This window comes from Furipterus horrens, unplaced genomic scaffold (genome assembly GCF_987537825.1).
Source record: "Furipterus horrens unplaced genomic scaffold, mFurHor1.1.pri manual_scaffold_1, whole genome shotgun sequence".
In the NCBI taxonomy this organism is placed as follows: Eukaryota; Metazoa; Chordata; class Mammalia; order Chiroptera; family Furipteridae; genus Furipterus; species Furipterus horrens.
This window is the reverse complement of record NW_028327171.1, coordinates 9,954,060-9,975,401: the sequence shown is the minus strand read 5'-3', so window position 1 is coordinate 9,975,401 and position 21,342 is coordinate 9,954,060. Positions and strand designations below refer to the sequence as shown.

At 46.1% G+C, this 21,342-nt stretch overlaps 1 protein-coding gene across 4 annotated transcripts in view; it reads right to left on the bottom strand.

Annotated features, from left to right (window-relative positions):
* ADARB1 (adenosine deaminase RNA specific B1) overlaps positions 1 to 780 on the bottom strand; it is a 108,943-nt gene extending 108,163 nt beyond the window's left edge. For all 4 annotated transcript variants that reach the window (XM_090272172.1, XM_090272169.1, XM_090272173.1 and 1 more), the window contains exon 1: positions 686 to 780. The gene's annotated coding sequence lies outside the window, so the exon portion shown is untranslated. The remainder of the gene's footprint in view (positions 1 to 685) is intronic.
* Positions 781 to 21,342: the final 20,562 nt, after the last annotated feature.

Sequence of the window (21,342 nt, the reverse complement as noted above, 5' to 3'; positions counted from 1 at the left end):
ACGGCGCCCTCGGGAGGGGATGCCGGGCCAACAGCGGCTCAGCCTCATCCCGGCGGCTCAGCCTCATCCCGGGGGCACAGCCTCAACCTGGGGGCTCAGCCTCATCCTAGGGCTCAGCCTCATCCCGGAGACACAGCCTCCCCTCACCCCGGACGCAGCCTCATCCTCGGGCGAAGCCTTCCCTCCCAGGGGCAGAGAATCGGAGCAGACGCGGCACTCCCAGGGTGGGGACGGGGCTGTCCCCGGCGCAGTCTCCCCTCCACGGAGAGGCAGCTTCATCCCGGGGCGCAGCCTCATCCAGGGATGCAGCCCCCCACACCTCGGGCGCAGCCGCATCCCAGGGCGCAGTCTCCCCTTCATTCCGGGGGCGCATATTCTCCTCGGGGCGCAGCCTCGTCCCGAGGCGCAGTACGCCCTCCACCCCGGGACGCAGCCTCCTCTGTCGCGGCGCAGAGCATCGGGCGCAGACGCGGCGCCCCGGGCGCAGCCTCATCCTGGGGTGCAGTGTCCCTCCCCGGGCGACCCGGCCTGCAGCCCCTTCGGACACCCAGCTGGCAGCACTGGGTCCCGCTGGAGCCGCACTTCCAGCCCGGCCTCCCCACCTGCCCAGCGGCGCTTACATAAACGCGGCTCCAGCGGCCTGTGTCCGCCCAAGGGGTCCGACTCCCGCCCGCCCCCGCCTCACCTCAGCTACTCGCTGCTCTGCTCCGCGCGCCGCGCCGGGGCTCGCACCGCTCCGCTGGCCAGGTCTGCGGCGCGCGGGCCGGGGCCTGGCGCGGCCCCGAGCGCGCCCCCGTGCGCGGACCGAGCGGGCCGCCGCCGCCGCCGCAGCCTCCGCCTCCGCCCTCCCGCCGCCGGCCGCGCGCACGCCGGGGGCCGACGCCGCGACGCAGGACGTGCGTGTGTGTGTGTGTGTGCGCGCGCGCGCGCGCGCACACACGCCGCACCGGGCACAGTGGAACTCTCGGCGGTGGTCGGCGGGGGTCGTGGAGCGTGAGTCAAGGATGGGACGGAGAAAGGGGCGACCTGCGGGGATAAGGGCGACCTAGATTGGGGGGGCTGGGAGGCCGGAGGTTCTCAGGGAGGTCCCACTGAGAACTGGACGTTCAAAAGCATTCCGGCCGGTCCACGTTCCTGAGAGCCCTTGGGTATGCAGTGCGAAATCAGGGTCCCCAAACTCCAGGGTCTCCCCCATTTCCCTGTAGCACTCTCAGTGACGTCAGAAGCAAGTCCAAATTACCAGTTAATGTGGTCGTTGGGTTGGCTGGTTTTGACAGTAAAGACAGTTTAAAGCCTTTTTACGGTGCATGCAATAAACTTACTCAGGGATCTATACTATATGGTTATACACCAAGAAATGTTTACATGCAACAAGCATATGCCCAGAATAACTCAAGGCTGCAATTCTATTCAGAACAGAAAATTTTAATAAGGAAGAACTAGTTCTTGAGCACGGATGCTGAGAGCAGAAGAGCGGTTAATAAGCCGCCAGCAGTTCGTGTTTTGGTGATTTACTAGAACTCAAGGGTGTGAACCTTAAAAATAAAATAGCCAGTTATTTTCCCAGGAAATTGGGTTCATTAGGGAATATCAGGTTTTGCATTTCAGGACTGCAAATTGCAGGGAACCATAGGCAAGCCAAGAGAATAAAGGAGGGGAGTGTTACTTTATAGAGAAAAAGGAAGAAGTTCAGGAAGGCAAGGTTATGAGCGTAAGTCCATTCGAGGAGAGTGAGAGTTGCGGGGGCGTGGCTTCTCATTGAGTCTGATTGCTGAGTAAGGCAAAAACCTTCCTCCTGCCTCGGTAGTGAAGTGGGCTCCCTCCTGTTGGGGGCTACAACATAGATTCTTCCTGCTGGGGTCTGCCGACAGGACTGAAAGCACCCCACCTTCAGGGCTTCCCATCCCAATTTTAATGAGGTTTCCTTTATTCATTTTCTCAAAGGGTAAAGAACGGGTCCGGGAACCGCAAGCCTGGGGCAGGGTGGGGGCCCAGTGGGTATAGAGGCGATACTCCCAAGCCCAGTCCAGCTACTGCCACTTCTCAGCTGGGGGGGGGGGGGGCTTTGGCATGACTTGGGACTTCTGCCTGTTTTCTGGAGTGTGCGATGAAGAATACTCACAGGTAGAGAGCCCAGTGTAGTGCCCAAGAGGTCGTCAGCACTCCATCAGTGTTAGCTATTAGCTACTCTTATCTGGGAGTCGTGTGACAACTGAACGTGACATAGAAACTCAGTGATCTGGAGCATAAATTAACCACAGGGGAAAGTGTTACAGAAGGCCAATCACCTGCTTCAGGTTGCTGTCTGAGGGAAAGGAAAAACCTGTCTTTGGGGTCAGCCAGCAAACGAGCCCATGACCCTGCCTGATGGTCAAGTGTCAGCTACAGTATCCAAGGGCCACTGGTTGACAACTAAGTAAAAACCAAGACGCCTAGGACACCCTCTGGGCAGTCATCCTGAGTAAGAGAATATTGCATGAGGACTTTATTTGTGTGTAACACACATCCCAAAACTAAGCAGCTTAAAGCAGTCGTTAGAATGCTCACCATCCTTTGGGCCAGCAGCTGGAACAGCTTAGCTCTGCTTTTGTGGAGTGTGGGCCAGGCCTTCTCATATGGGCCTCTGTCAGGGACCACAGGTGGGCCGTGTGTCACCCACTGTCAGCAGTCTGGCTGGGGTTTTTGTCATGGTGGCAAAGCTCAGTGCACAGGGCTTTTCTAGCCTCTGCACCACATTTACTAAAGTCCAATTGACTAAAACAAGTCACAAAGCCTGACTCATGAGAGCCCATCTCTGTGGCCATCTTCCATGGATTTAACTCGGGGAAAGCCACGTGACTGCCCTTCAGCTGGAGCTGGAGGTGTGAATCTCATCCTCTCCCCGAGCAGCAGTGGAGAACAGGTATTGTGTGACCAGGCTCCTCCATGCTGCTCCTGACCGCTGCTCTGGGGACGGGCAAGGAGCCCAGGAGGGCCCCTTGCTATTGTATTTGCTCAGATGCCCTCACTTCCAGAAACAAGCTTATTATGCCCTTCCCCTGACTTAGATGAGTGGCACACAGAACATGCCTCTGCATGCTGATCAGGTGGTAACATGGAAGTGGAAAGAGGATGTTTTGGAAATAGTGATAGATTGAGTGAAGAGGTGTGGCTAGGGAAAGATCAAGACTCACCCAGGAATCTGGCTGCATGTGTTGGAGGTGTTGGTAGTATGGAAGGAGGTGGGAGAAGACTGAGAGATGACTGGGAGAAGCCAGGAGACCCTGCTAGCTGTGTTGAGTTTGCCATGCCATTCAGATGCATGAGAGAAAGATCAGTGTCCAGGAATGAGAACAGTGCTGGGGTTGCATGTTTAAGAGCCATGAAAAGAGAAATAATCAGCTAAATAGAGAGGGGAGAGACGAGAAGAGAACCTGGGCCCAGACCCGAAGAACGTCTACCATTGGAGTGTGGAACACACAATGAGTGAGAGGCGACGGAGAGAACCCAAGGAGGAAGGAGGGACCCAACAGGAAAGAGTGTTTCAAGAAGAAAAGATAAGTCAGTAAAATGATGAGAGTCCAAATAAATTGAGGGCAGAAAATCCATTGGAGGTCATTGTGACTTTGAAAATTCAGTGGCGTGCCAGGGACAGAACTGACTGAAAGAGGAAACACCACCTGTTGTGTATTATGAGGCTGAAAAACCTTGACTTCAGAATCCAAAGGGGTAAAAGTATGGACCAACCACTCTTGTAAACAAAATCTAAATAAGTTATCATAAAATCCTAAACAGAACATGCAGCAAAACAAAATCCAGTAATATATAAAATGATATCAAGCATATATGACCAAGAATACAACTCTGGTTTAACACTTAAAAATCTATGAATGTGAATCATTACATCATCAGATCACAGAACACCTGTGTGATCTCAACAGATGCCAAAAAAAAAAGCTTTTAATAAAACCCAGCACCACTCATAATGAGAAAAACAAGCTCTTAGGAAACCAGGAATAGAAGGGAACTTCCTTAACCTGATTAAGGGTGCCAACCAACACCCTAAAACAAACATCAAACCAGTGGTGAAATGTTAGGAACATTCCCTTGAAATTGGGAACAGAAGAAGGATGTGCAGCATTACAATAGGGTCTAAACAACAGAGCACCACACAGCAATGGGATAAAACGTATAAAGATTGGAAGGGAAAAAAGACAAACCATGGGTAATATAATTACCTATGCATAAAATTTAAAATAATCTAGAATAAATTATTAAGTTTAATAAAAATCTAGTAAGATTACTGAGTATAAAATCAATACACACACAAACCAATTTCTATACATCAGCAACAAACAATATGTAATTTAGAAAAAATGATCCAGTTTACAATTGCAGCAAAAAAGTGAGTTAAGAATACATCTAACAAAAGAAGTATAGGATCATTAAGGAGAAATATATTTTTTAAAAATTATTACAAGAGCAAGATAATGTAGAGACATTATTTTAATAAATATGAAGACCTCAGTGTCACAAAGATGTCACATCTCCTTCAAATTACCTGTAGAGTTAATGGCATTCTGACAAACTTTCCAACAGATTTTTATGCATATTGACTGATTCTGAAATAAATAACAGAAAGGCAAAGGACCTAGTGGAGCCAAGACACTCCTAAAGAAGAAGAAGAAGGTATGGTACTTGTACCAGCAAATATTAAGACATACTGTAAGTGATAGTCAAGCCATTTGTTAGGAGCCCAAGGATGGACAAATTGACTGACTGATGAAACACAAGAGAAAGTCCAGAAACAGACCACACACTTTTTTATATATGACAGACAAGGCACTGCAGATCAGTAAGGAAAAGAATAATTTTAGTAAGTGACTACAGGACACGTGTTTCTCCATTTGAGGGGAAAATGGAATTAGGTATGTACCTTGAATCCTACTCAAGACTCAGTCTAGATGAATTAATACATCTAACAAAAGAAGTACATGATCTTTTAAACTTTAGAAACATAGGCAAATATCTTTATGAGCTTAAGGAAGGAAGATTTCTTAAGGTAGAAAAAGTGCTAACCATGTGAGATAGGACTGATAAATTTGATATTAAAATTAAGGACAGCTGTTCATTATAAGATGTAATCAAGTAAAAGGACACAACAAATAGGGAGAAGATATTTCCAATACATGTAAATGTCAGAGGATTTGTACCCAGAATATGTAAAGAACTACATATCCAATAAGAAAAGGCAAACAATTTAATGAAAAAAAAAGCATGAATGGTCAATAAGCACATGAAAAGATGTTCAACCTCATCAGTAATGGGAAAAATGCAGGTCCGGATCACAGTAATACTATTTTACACCTACCATGTTGGCAAAAATTTAAAAGACTGACAATACCAAGTGTTGGAGAGGATATGGGTCACCAGAATTCTTAAACACTGCCAGTGGAAGCTTAACTTGCAGCCCCTTGGGAAAACACTTGTCTCATAAAATTGAATATTTGTGCACCCTACTAGCCAATGATCTCTCTCCTAAGTACTCACCCAGGAAAAATACTTCCATGTGTGGTCAGGAGACAGGCAGCAGCCATGTGTAAATGGCTGTGTTCACAACATCCAGCTACCCATTTCCTGGGGTGAGATGTAACACATTGGGGTAAACCCACGCACTGTACACATTGTGGCAGGACACCCAATATGTCTGCTGTCTGGAGCTGGTTGGCCAAAGCCTCTTTGCTCCGCATTCTCTTCATCAAACACCCAGAGAGACTCTGCAGGTGCTGTGTTCTGGGATGAGGCTTATTTTGGAGGCAGAACCCTCCAGAGAAATGGCATCCGAACCATTGCCTAGGGCCTGGCATCTCCCTTGCACGTGTGTCTCTGAGGCCTATGTGCCCATTGCTTCCTGGGGGCCCTGTGATCCTTCCAGAAACCCCTCTCTGCTCTACCTCTCACTCAGTGTCACTGCAGGTGCCCTGCTCAAGGCCAAGCAGTGGAAGGCACTGGAGAATGTGGGAGAAGCAAGTCTTTTCAGGGGGAAGGTTCAAGTGACAGACAAAATCTCGGGAAAGAATCTCATGTTTGTCATTGTCCCCTGTGGGGTATAGGCTGAGGAGAACACATCAGTGAGGGTGCAGTGTCACTGCAGCTCCGGGTGGACCCAGGCCAGGATACAGAAGAGGGATGCGGGCTGGAGGAGAACATGAGGGCCTGGAGGGGAGTCTGGGTGGCTCAGCCGGTGCAGGCCCAAAGCAGGTCCCAGAGTCCCTCCTGTCCAGGGTCCAGGACCTCACGAAAACACAGGCACACATTCCAGAAAGATGAGAGCATTTGTAGACCATGCGGGTTCAACTGAATGGCAGACATGCATAGGCCCAGCTAGTTTTGCTTTCTAGAATTCCACTTCTATTTTTGGTGGAATATAAGGCTTTGACTATTTCCCAAAATGGAAGAACATATTTTTTTCCCTGACTGTCATAATATCTTGTTTGCCCATTCCGTCTGCGGGCGCGGGTGAGCCCCCGTCCCGATTCCCTGAGTGAGGGCTGGCGGAGCGTAGCGCACACAGACAGCTTTCCTGCGCCCCGCTTGTATCTTATTTCGGTTTTTCATGCTCAGTACTGAGCACATATACCAACAGGCGGCTTTGGAGGAGGACAGCAGATGTGCCCACCGTTCTGTAACTGAGGATTCCAGGGAAGCCCCTCTGTGAGGATTCCAGGCCTCAGGGCACGGGCCTGCCCCCCCGTCCCCCAGAAAGAAGGGAGAAGAGAAGGGCACAAGCAGAGGGGAAGCAGGGGGAGGCATCTGCTGTTTCACTGCACCACCATAAACGTGCGCGGTGGGCAGTGGGCATTGTTGTTATGAATGGAGGGGGAGTTGAACAGGCTATTTCAGGAAGCAGTGAGCAAATGTGCCCAGCTCGGCTCACTCCCACTGACGCGTCTGCCTCCATCACAGCGGGTTGACTGACAGAAGGATTTGAGCTTAATTATTTAAAAAAAAAGCATTTCTAGAAAGTAACAGAAACTTGTGAACACATTTGTTAAAATAGCAATTACTCTATGTTCCACCCAAAAAGAGCCTGCAGCAAGTTTACCAGAAAAGCTACTACTCCCCACCTGTTTCTCAGCAATATCTGGGCCTCCTACCCAGCCCCGTCAGACCCTCTCCTGGTCGTTATTAACCCACTGCATTGGCAGACCATTCACACACAGTGAAATGCAAGCACCGCAGCAGCGCAGCCAGATGACTTGTGACCACATACCTACGTGATAACCAGAACCCCAATCACATTAGGGCAACTACCCCCACCCCGGGAAAGTCCCTTTCAAGTCAAGCCAAGAGGAAACCATTCTTGCGATTTCTGACCTGTAGCACGTCTATTGCTGGACTCCATTCTGTCCCATCGACCTGCTGTCTTTGTGGCTGCCTGGATTCCTATAGCTTCACAGCCCTGATTCCTGTCGCTTCACAGCCTTGATTCCTGTCGCTTTGCAGCGACGGAGCTGCTGTCTGTCAGTCCTCCAGGCTCTTCATCAGCGCTGTCCGGGATCTTCAGAGCCTTCTTTGTGTCTCCATCACACTTTTAGAATCAGCTTCTCAATTTCTACACAAAAGCCTGCTGGGATTTTGATGAGGACCACCTTGATCGGTAGGTCATTTTGGGGAGAATAGATGCTTAAATGTGCTGAGTCTTCCCTGCGCGGTGTGGATGCATCTCTGTTCATTTGTTGCTTTCATTTCTCTTGGCAGCATTCACTGGAGTTTTTAGAGTAGAGGTCTTGCTTATCTTTTTGTTAAATTCATTCCAAATATCTTATGTTTTTTGCGGCTACTGTAAATAGCATTTTTAAATTGTTGTGTCTTCCTAGCATATAGAAGTGTGATTGATTTTGGATGTTGATTTTGTATCTTTGCCCTCGCTATGTTCACTAACTAATTCTATTGCGTTTTGTGGGTTCTTTAGGATTTTCTCTATGTATCTATGTCTATAACCATGTTGTTTAAGAACAGACACAGATTTACTTCCTCCTTCCACTCTGTGTGCTTCCTATTCTTTTTCTTGCCTTATTGCAATGGCCAAGATTGTGTCACAGGGTTGCAGATGGCACTCTCACTGTGCCCACATGACTGAGCTAATGGGGCAGTGGAACAGATGGTGCAGAGGCCCTAGGAAACCACAAGAGAAAGGTAATACAGGATTTTTCTTTGGGGGTCTGGCTGCCTTCTCAATTTTCATTAAAGAGCAAACCCTGGAAGGATAGCACGTATGTACCTAATTCATGAGAGCCAGGCCAGCTATGTAATATGCAGGCCCAGTGAAAAATGGAGATGTGGTCACCATTTTCAAAGTGTAGGACAAAAGCCCTTCATTTCTTTGGAAGTCAGTGTCTCTCTTCCTCTCCCTCCCTCCTTCCCTCTGTCTTTCTCTCTGTCCAGGTCATGGTTTTTTCAATTTGCTGTGTAATGTTATGCTTCCTGGGGCATGGGAATACAAGCTTACAGGGCAAATACAGACACTCACAGGCACCAGCGATCCCTCTCTATCACTCAACATCCCATCTTCATGTGCTCATCTCCACCTGTCCCCATGCCTGTGTCCAGGCCTCCCACTGAGCAGAGGTGGCAATGGTCACTGAGAGGGGGTGGGCAGATGGGCAGGGATGTGGCCACTTTCAAGCCCAGGCTCCAAGCCCAGAACATGCTCCATTTTCAGAACACAAATTCAACAATAAAATTATTAAAATTTCAAAACAGTAACCACAGAGCATTAAAATTGCAAGCAGGGTCCTCCTGAACACCCCCCAGTATGGACCCTCCTGGGTGTGGACTTCCCTGAACATGACCCACCTGAAATGTCACCTTTATCATTAACTAACTTTCCTGTATACATGGGCCTGTTTCCAGCTTTCTCTTCTGTCTCAGGTCTGTCTGTTCATGTACCTGACTGGGGATGTTGTGCCATGTGGGGGGCTGGTCCCAACCCAGAGCCTTCTTTTTCAGGGTGTTATGGTTATCTTTGAGGAATCATTCATAAATTACTTCTTTTTTTAAATATTTTATTAATTTATTTTTAGAGAAAGGGGAAGGGAGGAAGAAAGAGAGGGAGAGAAGCATCAGTGTGTGGTTGCCTCTTGTGCACTCCCAATTGGGGACCTGGCCTGCAACCCAGGCACATGCCCTGACTGGGAATCGAACTGGCAACCCTTTGGTTCCCAGGCTGGTGTTCAATCCATTGAGCCACACCAGCCAGGGCAGAAATTATTTCTTGTGACAAAGACTGATTTATGTAACATGTAGCAGTCCTCAAATTCACGCCATCTCTTTTTCTTCTGTGACAGTCAAGGACACCCCTCTCTGCCTCCTCCTCTGTCTTTGTTGGTCCTTCAGGGGTGAGCACATGCCTGTCCCACCCAACACAAGGGAGGAGCTGTTCTGGCCGTGCAATTGGCAGTGAATTTTTTTCTTCATTATTGCTTTCTCTTTTGTGACTTTTGAAATTGTTTGACTCTACATGTGCATGTATCCCTCCTATAGAGAACAACCGAGTCGTTATTCTAAAAGAGGATTTAAAAGGAAGGAGCCAGATACTCCGTTAGTATTGGTGGGGGAGGGGCAGAAGTAAGAGGCAGTCAACACATTGGTTGGTACTCCGTGCATTAATAGTGCCTAATAATACGTCTAATTTGCATCTATGACAAGCAGAAGTTTTATGGGAAAACCATTTTTATTTCAGGACTTCTGGGGCAGCTGATGGCCCGCTCTGCCGAGACCGCCCGTTTGTCCTGCGTTTCCTTTCATTCAGCTGCAGGTCAATGCTGTCCTTCCACGAATAGAAGGGACCAAAAGGTGCAGGAAGAGAGATAAACGTCAGCACAGGGAACAGCCTCTGCCCCACATGTCAGCTTTTGGGTTTTGTCTTCCTTTTTACGACAAAGAAATGAAAGAAATGGCCTTTTGTTTTGTTTTTCTCATGACTAATTCGAGGTCCTGGTTATTTGAGAGGTAGAAGTGGATGACTTAAATCTGGATTGGAGAGGGGTTTCCTCAGCAGGCTCCTTGGCCTGTGGAAGTGGGTCCTGATGCTGCTGGGTATGGGGGGGTCGGGGGGTGGCTTTTCATGCCTGGTTATGCTAATCCTGTTCAAGCCACTCAGCAGAAAATAGTCTGAAAATGCCCTCCCTGTCACAGTTGCTCTTGTTCGATAAAACCAGCAGGGCCCTTAGGCTGACGGCGTCTGGTTAAGGAAGGGCAGGCGCCTACAACACTGTGGCGTGGTGGCTGCTGGGCCCGTAGCCCAGGATGCCAGACACCCCCATGCAGTGTGGCAGCCCCTGCTCCTGCCCTGGCGCCTTGTGCCCGGAAGCAGGGCCCCCTTTGCTCCTGGAATTCTTCCCCAATTACTGTCTCAGCTCTGCAGCAGCATCCTTTTTCAGAGTCATGGGCACTGCCACGCTGGCTAGTTTCTATGTGGTGCCTCCCTCCCCTTCATCTCCCAGGGGCCCAGGACACCCCCCCCCCACACACACACACTGTTGATAAAGACTCTGGGGAAGTTCTGACCTGGGTACTTTCCTGCCTTACCCAAGGGTCAACTTGGGTTCAAGGTCCTTCCAGAGCCTTATGCCCTTGCCATGATGCACTGGCAAGGTGGGAATAAAAAGGGGACAAGTGTGGCTTCTCTCCTTGCACTGCCGGTCCTGTCAGCTTCCCAGGTGGCAACCCTTTTAGAATCGTCCTTCCTCCCCACTATATTCACCCATTTCCATCCTGGAACCCAAGGTCACTGGTCCCAAAGGGATGCACCGCTCACCTGCAGCCTCCTGGTTTCAGGCAGCAGGGTACAAGTTAAGAAGGTGGCCTCTAGCCACTCCCTGTGGCTGGGCCCCTCCCTGAGGGCCACCATGAGCTCTACAGATTCAGAGGCTGGCTTCTGGTTTAGATGGCTTCTCACTAAGAGCTCCTGTCCAGACTGGGGAGGACCCTCCCCTTGCACTGCCAAACTGGCCGGCAATGATGCTGTACCTTCCTGTCCAGGCACTATGATGGTTAATTTCACATATCAACTTGACGGGGCCACAGTGGGCCCAGATATTTAGTTCAGCATCACTCTGCGTCTGTGAGTGAGGATGTTTCTGGATTAACATTTAAATAAGTAGACTAAGTAAGCAGATCACCCTTCCCACTGTGGGTGGGCCTCAACTAATCAGGCGAAGCTTTCACTAGTGCAGAAAGGCTGATCTCCCCCAAGTTAGAGGGGATTCTCCTGCCTGATGACATTTGAGTGGGGACATTGGCCTTTCCTGCCTTCACCTGGAACTAAACCATCAGCTCTCTTGAGTCTCCAGCCTGCCGACTCAGTCTACAGGTCCTGACACGCGTCAGCCTCCATTACTGTAGAAGCTAATGCCTTGTAATAAACCTCTTCCTGTATGTACATCTGTTGGTCCTATTTCTCTGGAGAGCCCTGAGGAATACAGGTGTGCTGGCCTGGAGTTCCAGGGTCAGGTGTAGCAGCAAACCTGGGTTATCACAGGAGCAAGATGAGATCCCACGGGAGTGGCTGTAGGAGAAGCAAAGGGGTGCAGGGAGGGGGTCAGGGCAGATGGAGGGATGGGGATGGGGTTGGGGGGAGACAGTCAACAGGGCTGCTGTGCTGGGAGCTGCACCATCTCTGTGGTCTGCACACGAAAACGCTTCCCTGTCCTGTAGCGTCTCACCCGTGGTTTCCAATTCTTTCTTCTACAAACAGTACAATTACTGAGGACCTGATGCCACGTCCTCTGTGTTTGCCAGCAGCAGCTCACAGGAGGACAGGATATAAGCTCATCTGGAATCTGACAGTATGGGAACTCCCACGAGCTCCGTATTAGTTGAGCTCATCCCTTTAAGATGACAAATTGAGCAAAACCCTACAACCTGACAACTTCTGCAGTGGCTGGTGTCCACCTCAGTCGATGAGCTGTGGCTGCATTAAAGCTCCTGCTTATGCTCAAGGCTCTGGTCTATTACCATCCAGGCTGCAGAGCCAAGTTGGCACCCAAAGCACATTTCTCTGTTTAATGGACATTCTCTGGGGGGCTCTGATTTTCCTTCTAGGTTTCTTCTTCCTTAGGACACCATCTTTGCTGACCATTTTCCTACCCTGAGGCAGCTAGTCCCTGGGGATCCACACACCAGCACCTCTACAATCCAGGCCCGGGGTCTCGCCATGGAGGAATGGTTACCAAAATGTAAATTCCAGTTGTACCATTAGGTTCCAGTTGTGTCCAGTGCGGCCTACTTGGATCTGATGACTTGGAGAAGTTTTGAGAAGAGCTTATAAAATATTAATTTGTGATTGTATGCAATGAAACAACCATATATCTTAATTAAATGAAGATCAGACTCTATAGTAATAATGTTTCTATAGGGCTTGCTACATGCCAGATGCTAACAGAAGTACGTACTTTACATCTATTTGCTTATTTGATCCTCAAAACAACCCACAAGTTGCCATGATTACGGTTCCCACTCGTGGGTGAGTAGATTTAGGTACCAGGACGCCGAGCCTGTCCCGGGACCAGGCACCCAGCGGGTGAGCTGGGCTCTGGGCCGTCACTGCAGCACCAGCAGCAGCAGCAGCCTTCCGTGTGGGCACAAAGGGGGACCGGGCACAGGGTGCTGGTCTCCGGCTCACATGTTCCCTGTGGACAGGAACATCACCTCACCCCATGAGCCAAAATAAGTGGCCAGTATTTGCAAAGCTGACTGTAAAGGCGCATACACAGACAGGCATGCGTATACATTCTTACAGTAATAACTGAAGGGACAGGCCTAAATCAGAATGGGTGGGTTGAAACAAAACCACAATAACGAACACACGGAGCAACCAAGTGAAAAGGCTTCTGGAAAATGTGGTTTGGAACAGCTGACCCTCTGTGACAAACGGGGGGAAAGCTTTGCAATATATGCAGCAAGCAAGGGGTTAATATCCTAAGAGTTAAAGAACAGTTATATGTCCATTAGGAAAACACAGACAAACAAAAAGAGGAACAGCAAGTGGTCAATTAACATGACAATCAGGCAAAATTACTATAAAACTGTAAATTAAAGGAGTAATAAGGAACCAGGTTTTGGTTACCAGATTAGTAAATACTAAAAAGAATGTCATGTGGGGGGGGACTTTGGGGACATTGGAACTTTTATCACTTGTTTCTGTGGGTTACTTCAATGTCACCTATCAAAAATCTTAAGATAGAGTTCAATTTCTTAGAACTTGTCCTGAGGATGTAAGAGATATTCCCCAAAATATATGCACAACAATGTTTGCTCAACATGGAAGAATTTAAACAGTTAACAATGGAGAATTAGTAAATTATATTTATTCAAGCAACACCATTCTATGCATCTCTTCATTTACTGACCTTGAAAACTGATAGAGATGTAATTATTAAATGAAAACTCTATACGACAGATCATATATTACCCACACATATAGGACAAGATGCATAGTTATCTATGTTCATATAAATACAAGTATATGAGGCATTTTTTGTGTATGAGCACATTATGAGTATCTTTTTGTTTATTCATTTTGTTTTATTTTTGCCATGAATATGTGTAGTTCATGCAGCAAAGTGGAAAAAATGCTTACCGTGGTCTGTGCAGACTCCATATTCCATTTCTTAATTCTCAGGCTTCTGGAAAATGTGGTTTGGAACAGCTGACCCTCTGTGGTCTTGCTCCTGCCCTGGCACCTGCTCAGAGATCTGCCAATAAGTGGAGCCTTCTGGAAGGAAAGGCCTTGCAAGCTCCCTTTGCTGGAAGTCTGCAGTTAATTAAAAGCTCTCCTCTGATCACATCTCTCAAGTCTGGTTGCTCAGCTCCATGGGGCACCTGCCAGGTGCTCAGTCACCCTGGGGATGGAATGTCCTGGAAGTGTAGCCACAGGTCGTAGTGGGAGCTTTAGGACAGGACGGATAGAAAATAGTGAGTGTGAGCTGAGTCTCAGCGATGCCAGTGGGGATGGTAATGATAATGACACAGGGCTGGGAACAGAATCTCAGTGTCTGGGAATGATATTTCTGGAGAGTTAAAGCCACAGAACAGAAGCGAGTACAATGAGGTGAACGGAAAATCCAGAAATGCTCAGCAAGATCTCAGGATAAAGGGGTGAAAGGAACTGTTACAATTGGCTGGGCATGTGGGGGTGGGGCCAGCGGCTGTAACCAATAGTCACAAAGGTGCTTCATTGGCTCAAACACAAGACAAGTGTGGTCATTGCTCCTGCAGAAGTTGAAAGAGGTTCATTTAATGGGGTAGGCAGGGTGGGGGCTGGGGATGGGGGCAGTGGGGCCTGAGTAGAACCGAGGGGTCTGTTCTGCACTCAGCCCTTCAGGACCAGGCTGCTGTATTCCACAAGGGACTTTCCAGCTCACTGGGCTGCTTCCCTGCCAACCATCTGCAAGGAGGAAGAGAGTGGGGAGGTGAGGACCTCTGGAAGCATCACTTCTCCCCAGTTGGTTGGCCAGCCCACGGGCCACAAGGAGGCTGGGAGGTGTCATCAGAGTGTGAACCAGGAGGGATGACAGGGTTAGTGGAGCAGCGGGCAGCATCTGTGTGCATTAACAGTTAATCACCTGAAAAGTTGCAATGTTTTATAGAATAAAAATGATTTTAAAAAGTTTGCATGTGGCAATGACAGATATAAATTCATGAGATGTCTTCTTATTAGACACAGTGGGTCACTTTAATGCTGCCACTGAAAGCAAGAAGCAAGGGTATTTCTAGACCCACAAATCTGCCATTTATCAACTTCTTTCTCTCTTTAAAAGAGCAAATATAAGGAGACTTCCAGTCAAGATGGTGGCGTAGACAGACAGGGCTCAGCTCTTCATGCACAGCCACATCAAAATTACAGCTAAAATATAGAACAACCTCACTCAGAACCATTGGAATTCTAATTAAGTGGAAGTTTGACAAACCAATTAAAGAAACCACGTCTGTCCAGACTGGTAGTTGAAGGAGAGACACACAGATGATAAACAGGCTGGTCCCGCACCGACGCATGGTGGATAAAAATTCAGGAGGCATATCTCAGGAGTGAGGAATCCCCGCAAGCAGTTCCACTTAAAGAACCCACACACGGACTCACCTACTCAGACTCACTCCCTCTGAGCTCCAGCACCGGGGTAGCAGCTTGAAAGGCACCAGTGGCATATGGGGAGGAACTGAAGTGTCTGGCATCAAGGGGAGCAGAGGTCATTGTCCTTTTCCTAAACCCTCCCCACACACAGCGGGCAAGTTGGTTCCATATCTGAGATTTCATCAACCTGGCTACACAGGGTTTGACCCACCTTGGAGATCCCCAGAGACTCGACCCACCCAAGCTGCTTTTCCATATCAATGGCTGGTCTTGGCTTACGCTACACAACTTCCTAAATCCTCTCAAACAAGTAACAGCTGCCTTCACCTGGGACTCTCCAAGCCCAGCAGAAGTAGCAGCCATCTCAGATTGCTTTATAGCTCAGGCAGGGTGCCCCAGGCAAAACACAGGTGTGGGCTGACCAAGGCCTGCACCACCTGGGAAACCCCAGGGCTAGCACACCCAGTGGACAGCTACAGACCATGCAGGAGCACCACCACCCTGCCTCTGCCCAGCTGATCCTCCACGGAGGGCAGAGGATGGTGGTCAGTGATCACAGCAAGTCCTTGCAGCTGACTGGCCTGGGTAAATCCCCACCCATTGATCTGCCAACAGCAACCCAGGCTCAACTACAAGAGGAGGGTGTACTCGGCCTGCACGAAGGGCATACCTCGAGTACCCAGCTTGGGGGATGGGGAGGCTGTACCACTCAACCCTACATGACACCTACTACATTAGGCCACACTACCAAGACATGGAGTCATAGCAACTCTACCTAATACATGGAAACAAATACAGGGAGGCTGCTAAAATGAGGAGGAAAAGAAATATGGCCCAAATGAAAGAATAGATAAAAACTTCATAGAAAAGCTAAACAAAAGGGAGATAATCAATTTATCAGATGCAGAGTTCAAAACACTGGTTATAAGGATGCTCAAGGAACTTAGCAAGGACCTCAACAGCATAAAAAATATCCAGTCAGATGCAATGGATACACTAATTGAAATAAAGAACAATTATCAGGGAAACAAACAGTAGAGTGGATGAAGTCAAGATCGACTCAATGATTAGGAAAATAAGGAAGAAAAAAACAACCAATCAGAACAAGAAGAAAAAAAGAATCCAAAAAAATAAGTATTGTATAAGCAGCCTCTGGGACAACTTCAAGAGGTCCAACATCACATCATAGGTGTGCCAGCAGGAGAAGAGAAAGAGCAGGAAATTGGAAATCTATTTGAAAATACAGTGAAAGAAAACTTCCCTAATTTAATGAAGGAAATAGACATGCAAGTCCAGAAAGCACGGAGTCTCAAACAAGATGGATGCAAAGAGGCCCACTCTAAGACACATCCTAATTAAAATGCCAAAGGTTAAAAATAAAGAGAGAATCTGAAAAGCAGCAAGAGAAAAGCAGTTAGTTACCTACAGGAGAGTTCCCATAAGATTGTCAGCTGATTTCTCAAAAGAAACTACAGGCTAGAGGGACTGGCAAGAAATATTTAAAGGCATGAAAAGCAAGGACCTACAGCCAAGACTGCTCTACCCAGCAAAGCTATCATTTAGAATCAAAGGACAGATGAAGAGCTTCCCAGACAAGAAAAAACTAAAGGAGTTCATCATCACCAAACCATTATTATATAAAATGTTTAAGGGACTTATTTAAGAAAAAGAAGAAGTTCAAACCTATGAACAACAAAATGGCAAAAAAAATACATGTCTATCAACAATTGAATCTAAAAACAAACAAAGCAAACAAGAAGAACAGAGACAGAATCATGGATACAGAGAGTGTTTTGATGGTTGCCAGATGGGAGTGGGGTCGGGGGATGGGTGAAGAGGTGAGGGGGTTAAGAAGTACAAATAGGTAGTTACAGAACAGCCATGGGGGATGTAAAGTACAGGATAGGAAATGGAGAAGCCAAAGAACTTACATGCATGACCCATGCACATGAACAATGGGAGGGCGGGGGGATTGCCTGAGGGAGAGGAGGGGTGCTGCATGGAGGGGGGCAAAAGGGGAAAAATCAGGACAGCTGTAACTGAATAATCAATAAAATATAATTAAAAATAAAATAAATAAAATAAAAATATCAAAAAATAAAAGAGCAAATATAAGTAATATAGTTGTTTTATGAATGTACAGAGAAACATAATGATTTCAGACTCACGAATTACTGCAAATAGTTAATTATGTGGTTCTTTTCAACAAAAATTAATGTAAATATCATAAAAAATGTTGAATTGAAGATTTTGTTTCTAAGAAGAGCTTTTATGGCAAACATTGCACATCTTTGAATGGCTTTTAATTTTTTAAACAAACTTTCCTGTTTTTCTTCCAATGTGTTTTTTCTGTCTTTTTTTTTTTTTTTTGATTCCCGTACAACTTTGCTCTGACCACACTTATTTTTCTAAATTTTTTTTGTAATTGAATACTGTATTTTCAGTTTGTATCAAAACTATGTGAAAGTGACTTCGACCTAGAAGTCCCTAGGCTAATGTTCACCAGATGGGCTGACGTGCGGCCTTGTGTGCCAGACGCGTCTGACCCCTGGCCAGATGGTCGCAGTGCTTCCTGAAAGTGGACTGGGTGGGGGCAAGATGGTGCGTTATTGCCCTTAGGACTGCCAACATCTAGAAATGAAGAGAAGACACCATTACTCTTGACTAAACCGCTTTCTAGTTGAAGAATATTAGAGGGGAAATCCTGATCAGTAGAAGGTACATTTAACTTGAAAGCATAATAATTCCCTTATTACTTGATAACAATTTCCACTCAACGTATTTTTTAATATGGAGAAATCCCACATTATAAAATTTTAAATTTTCCTTGCAAATTATTTCTTACCAAAGGGACATGTCATCTGGTGGTGGGAATGAATCTATTTCGGGAGCTTACTTTCTTTCCCGATGGAAAGCCTGGAGTCCACAACCGGATGGAGGAGGCCAAGTCATGGTTTTCCTGTAGCGGGCGGCTAATTCCTCGGTCTGAGGAGTTTTAAAACCTTGAAATGTATTCTGCAGAAAAACCTTAAATGTCAACCATCCAATCTCATGTTGGCCTATGAAACCTAACCTTTAGCAAAGAAATAAAAGCAACTCTAGACTTCTGTGTTATTGAGCTCCTCTGGGAGTATAATTATGCAATCACATAATGGAAGTGGCTTTTTTCATGACAGCTTCTGGCTACCGGTCTCAACCGCCACAGCTTTTGGCTACAAAGTCAAAAAAAAACAGCAGGAAGGGAATGGTACGCATACCGGCAGTATTTCTTACTCTCATCACACTTTCTGTAAAATAAACATCTAATATTGTAAGACCAACTTTGAATATGTTTGTTTTACTTTTAAAATGTAAATGATGAACTTTTGTACTTTAGAAAAGCCCTTCCTCCCATCTTAAGCCCTGTGTACTGAGCGCCAGCTGCCACGAGTGGCACACAATGAGCTGTGGGTTGCTGGCCCCCTTCTCCTCCTCACCCCCACCCCCACATTTCTTCGTGCTTATGTTTCACTTAAAATATCCCTGCACCTCCATCACCTGCTTTGGCAACGTCAAATAATGCCCTTGAGCCCCTGGCCATGCAGAGGTGGACATCAGCTCATTCTTCCCCCTGTCCACCCACTTGCCCCTTTACTCCAGACCCTTGTGAGTGTCAGGATATCGCCATGGTCAGAAATATATGACCTTACAGCCTCACACATTTGTTGTAGTTACTTTCGCTCTGGTCTCAGTCCTAAACAGAATCACAATTCACTGCTAGTTATTTTGATACTTTAAAAAAAATATTTAATTAATTTATTTTTAGAGAGAGGAGAAAGGAGGAAGAAAGAGAGGGAGAGAAACATCAATCGGTTCCCTCTCACACGCCCCCAGTCGAGGACCTGGCCTGCAACCCAGGCATGTGCCCTGACCGGGAATCAAACCGGAGATCTTTCAGTTTGTAGGATGATACCCAACACACTGAGCCACACTAGTCAGGGCTATTTTGATACTGTTTTAAAATTCATTTTTAGTTGGCTGAAATATACTCTCTAGCTCATAAGAGTCATATCCCCTGAGTTTTGCATGTTGAAAATGTTTGTAGTTGCCTTTCACTGGTGACAATATAGTTGGCCATAAAATTGTATTCACCTTGTCTTTCCCTGAGGGTCTCGTGAGTATTGCTGTGTGGCCCTCTAGTGTCTTTTATTGCTGTGAAGATGTCTGAGGCCAAGCTGATTTCTCTCTTTATAACTAACTTTATATTCTTGCTAACATGAAACATTCTCAAAAATAGACCATATGGTAGGACACAAAACAAACCTCAACAAATTCAAGAAAATTGAAATCACATCAAGCATTCTCTTGTATCACAATGGCTTGAAACTAGAAACCAACCTCAAGGAAAAAACTCAAAGACATTCAAATGCATGGACACTGAATAACATGCTATTAAACAATGAATGGGTTAACAATGAGATCAAGGAAGAAATCAAAAAGTTTCTGGACACAAATGAAAATGAACACCCAACACCCAAAACCCATGGGACACAGTGAAGGCAGTCCTGAGACAGAGGTCTGTAGCTATACAGGCCTACCTAAAAAATAAACAGCCGACCCTATACCTACAAGAACTAGAGGCACAACAACAAACAAAGCCCAGAGCAAGTAGAAGGAAGGAAATCATCAAGATCAGAGCAGAATTAAATGAAGAGAGACTAAAAGAACAATTCAAAGGATCAATAAATCCAGGAGCTGGTTTTTTGAAAAGGTAAACAAAACCAACAAGCCTTCAACCAGACTCATCAAGAAAAAAAGAGAGAGGACCCAAATATAAATGAGCACCCCACAACACTGACAACACTAAGGCACCCCAGAGATTGACCAGGCTACAAAAAATACAAAACTTTTTTAGCAGACTAGCAAGAATAAAAAAATAGTTTGGGAGTCTTCCCTCTTCTTGAATTTTTTGGAATAGTTTGAGAAGGATAGGAGTTAGCTCTTCCCTAAATGTTTGGTAAAATTCGCCTGTGATCTCATTATTTTTGAGACCCAATGTGACTTTTTAAATCTCTATATTTGTCTTCTTTCATTATGGAGAGTATTCTTAAATTACATGCTTAAATATTTGTTCTGTTCCATTAGTGTGATTTTCTTCCTATGGTTCTAATTTTGCACATGTTGAATCTCGCTTGACTATCTTCCATGTTGAACATTTTCTCTTCAGTTGGTTTTTTAAAGAAAACATAGCTGTGGAAGATCTTAAACATGTATGAGTACACAGAGTTATGTAATGCACTTCCATGTCCATCACTGCAATACTTACTAACATCCTGCCATTCTTATGCAGTCTATATTCCACTTATTCTCATTCTTCATTCAATTACTGTCGCTAGTTTAGTCTTTTGTGTAAATGTATGTACATCGAAATGCACAGATCTTAGCAGTACAATTTTTAAAAATCCTCAACCAAGGACATTTTTTCATTTTTTTATTGTTGTTCTATTACACTTGTCCCAATTTTCATTGTTTTTAGAGAGAAAGGAAGGAAGAGAGGCATTGATGTCTTTTCATGGCTTGGTGGCTCATTTATTCTTATCACTGAGTAATGCTCCACTGTCTGAATGAAGTACAGTTTATCCACTGGCCTACTGAAGGACTTTTGGTTGCTTCCAAGTTTGGGAAATTAGGAATAAAGACACCATGTGCAGGTGTCCATGGGCATGTTTTCAACTCCTTTGGGTAAATAACAAGGAATATGATTGATGGATTATATTATAAGAGTATATTTAACATTGTAAGAAACTGTCAAACTGTCTTAAAAAGTGGCTGCACCATTTTGCATTCCCACCAGCACTGAATGAGAGTTCCCATTGCTCCACATCCTCACCAACATTTGATGTTGTCAGTGTTCTGGATTGAGGCCATTCTAACAGGCACATAGGGGATCTTGTTGTTGTTGCCCTTTTTTCTTTTAATTTGCTTTTTCCTGATGACATATGATGTGGAGTATCTTTTCATGTGCTTATCTTCCATCTGCATATTTTCTTTGATGAGGTGTCTGTTAAAGTCATTGGCCCATTTTTAAATTGGGTTGTTCATTTGCTTATTGTTGAGTTTTAAGAGTTCTGTGCATATATGGGTAACAGTCTTTTACCAGACATGTATTTTGCAAATATTTTCTCCCAATATTTTATTCTCTTGACAGTGCCTTTTGCAGAGGAGAAAATTTTAATTCTAAAGTCCAG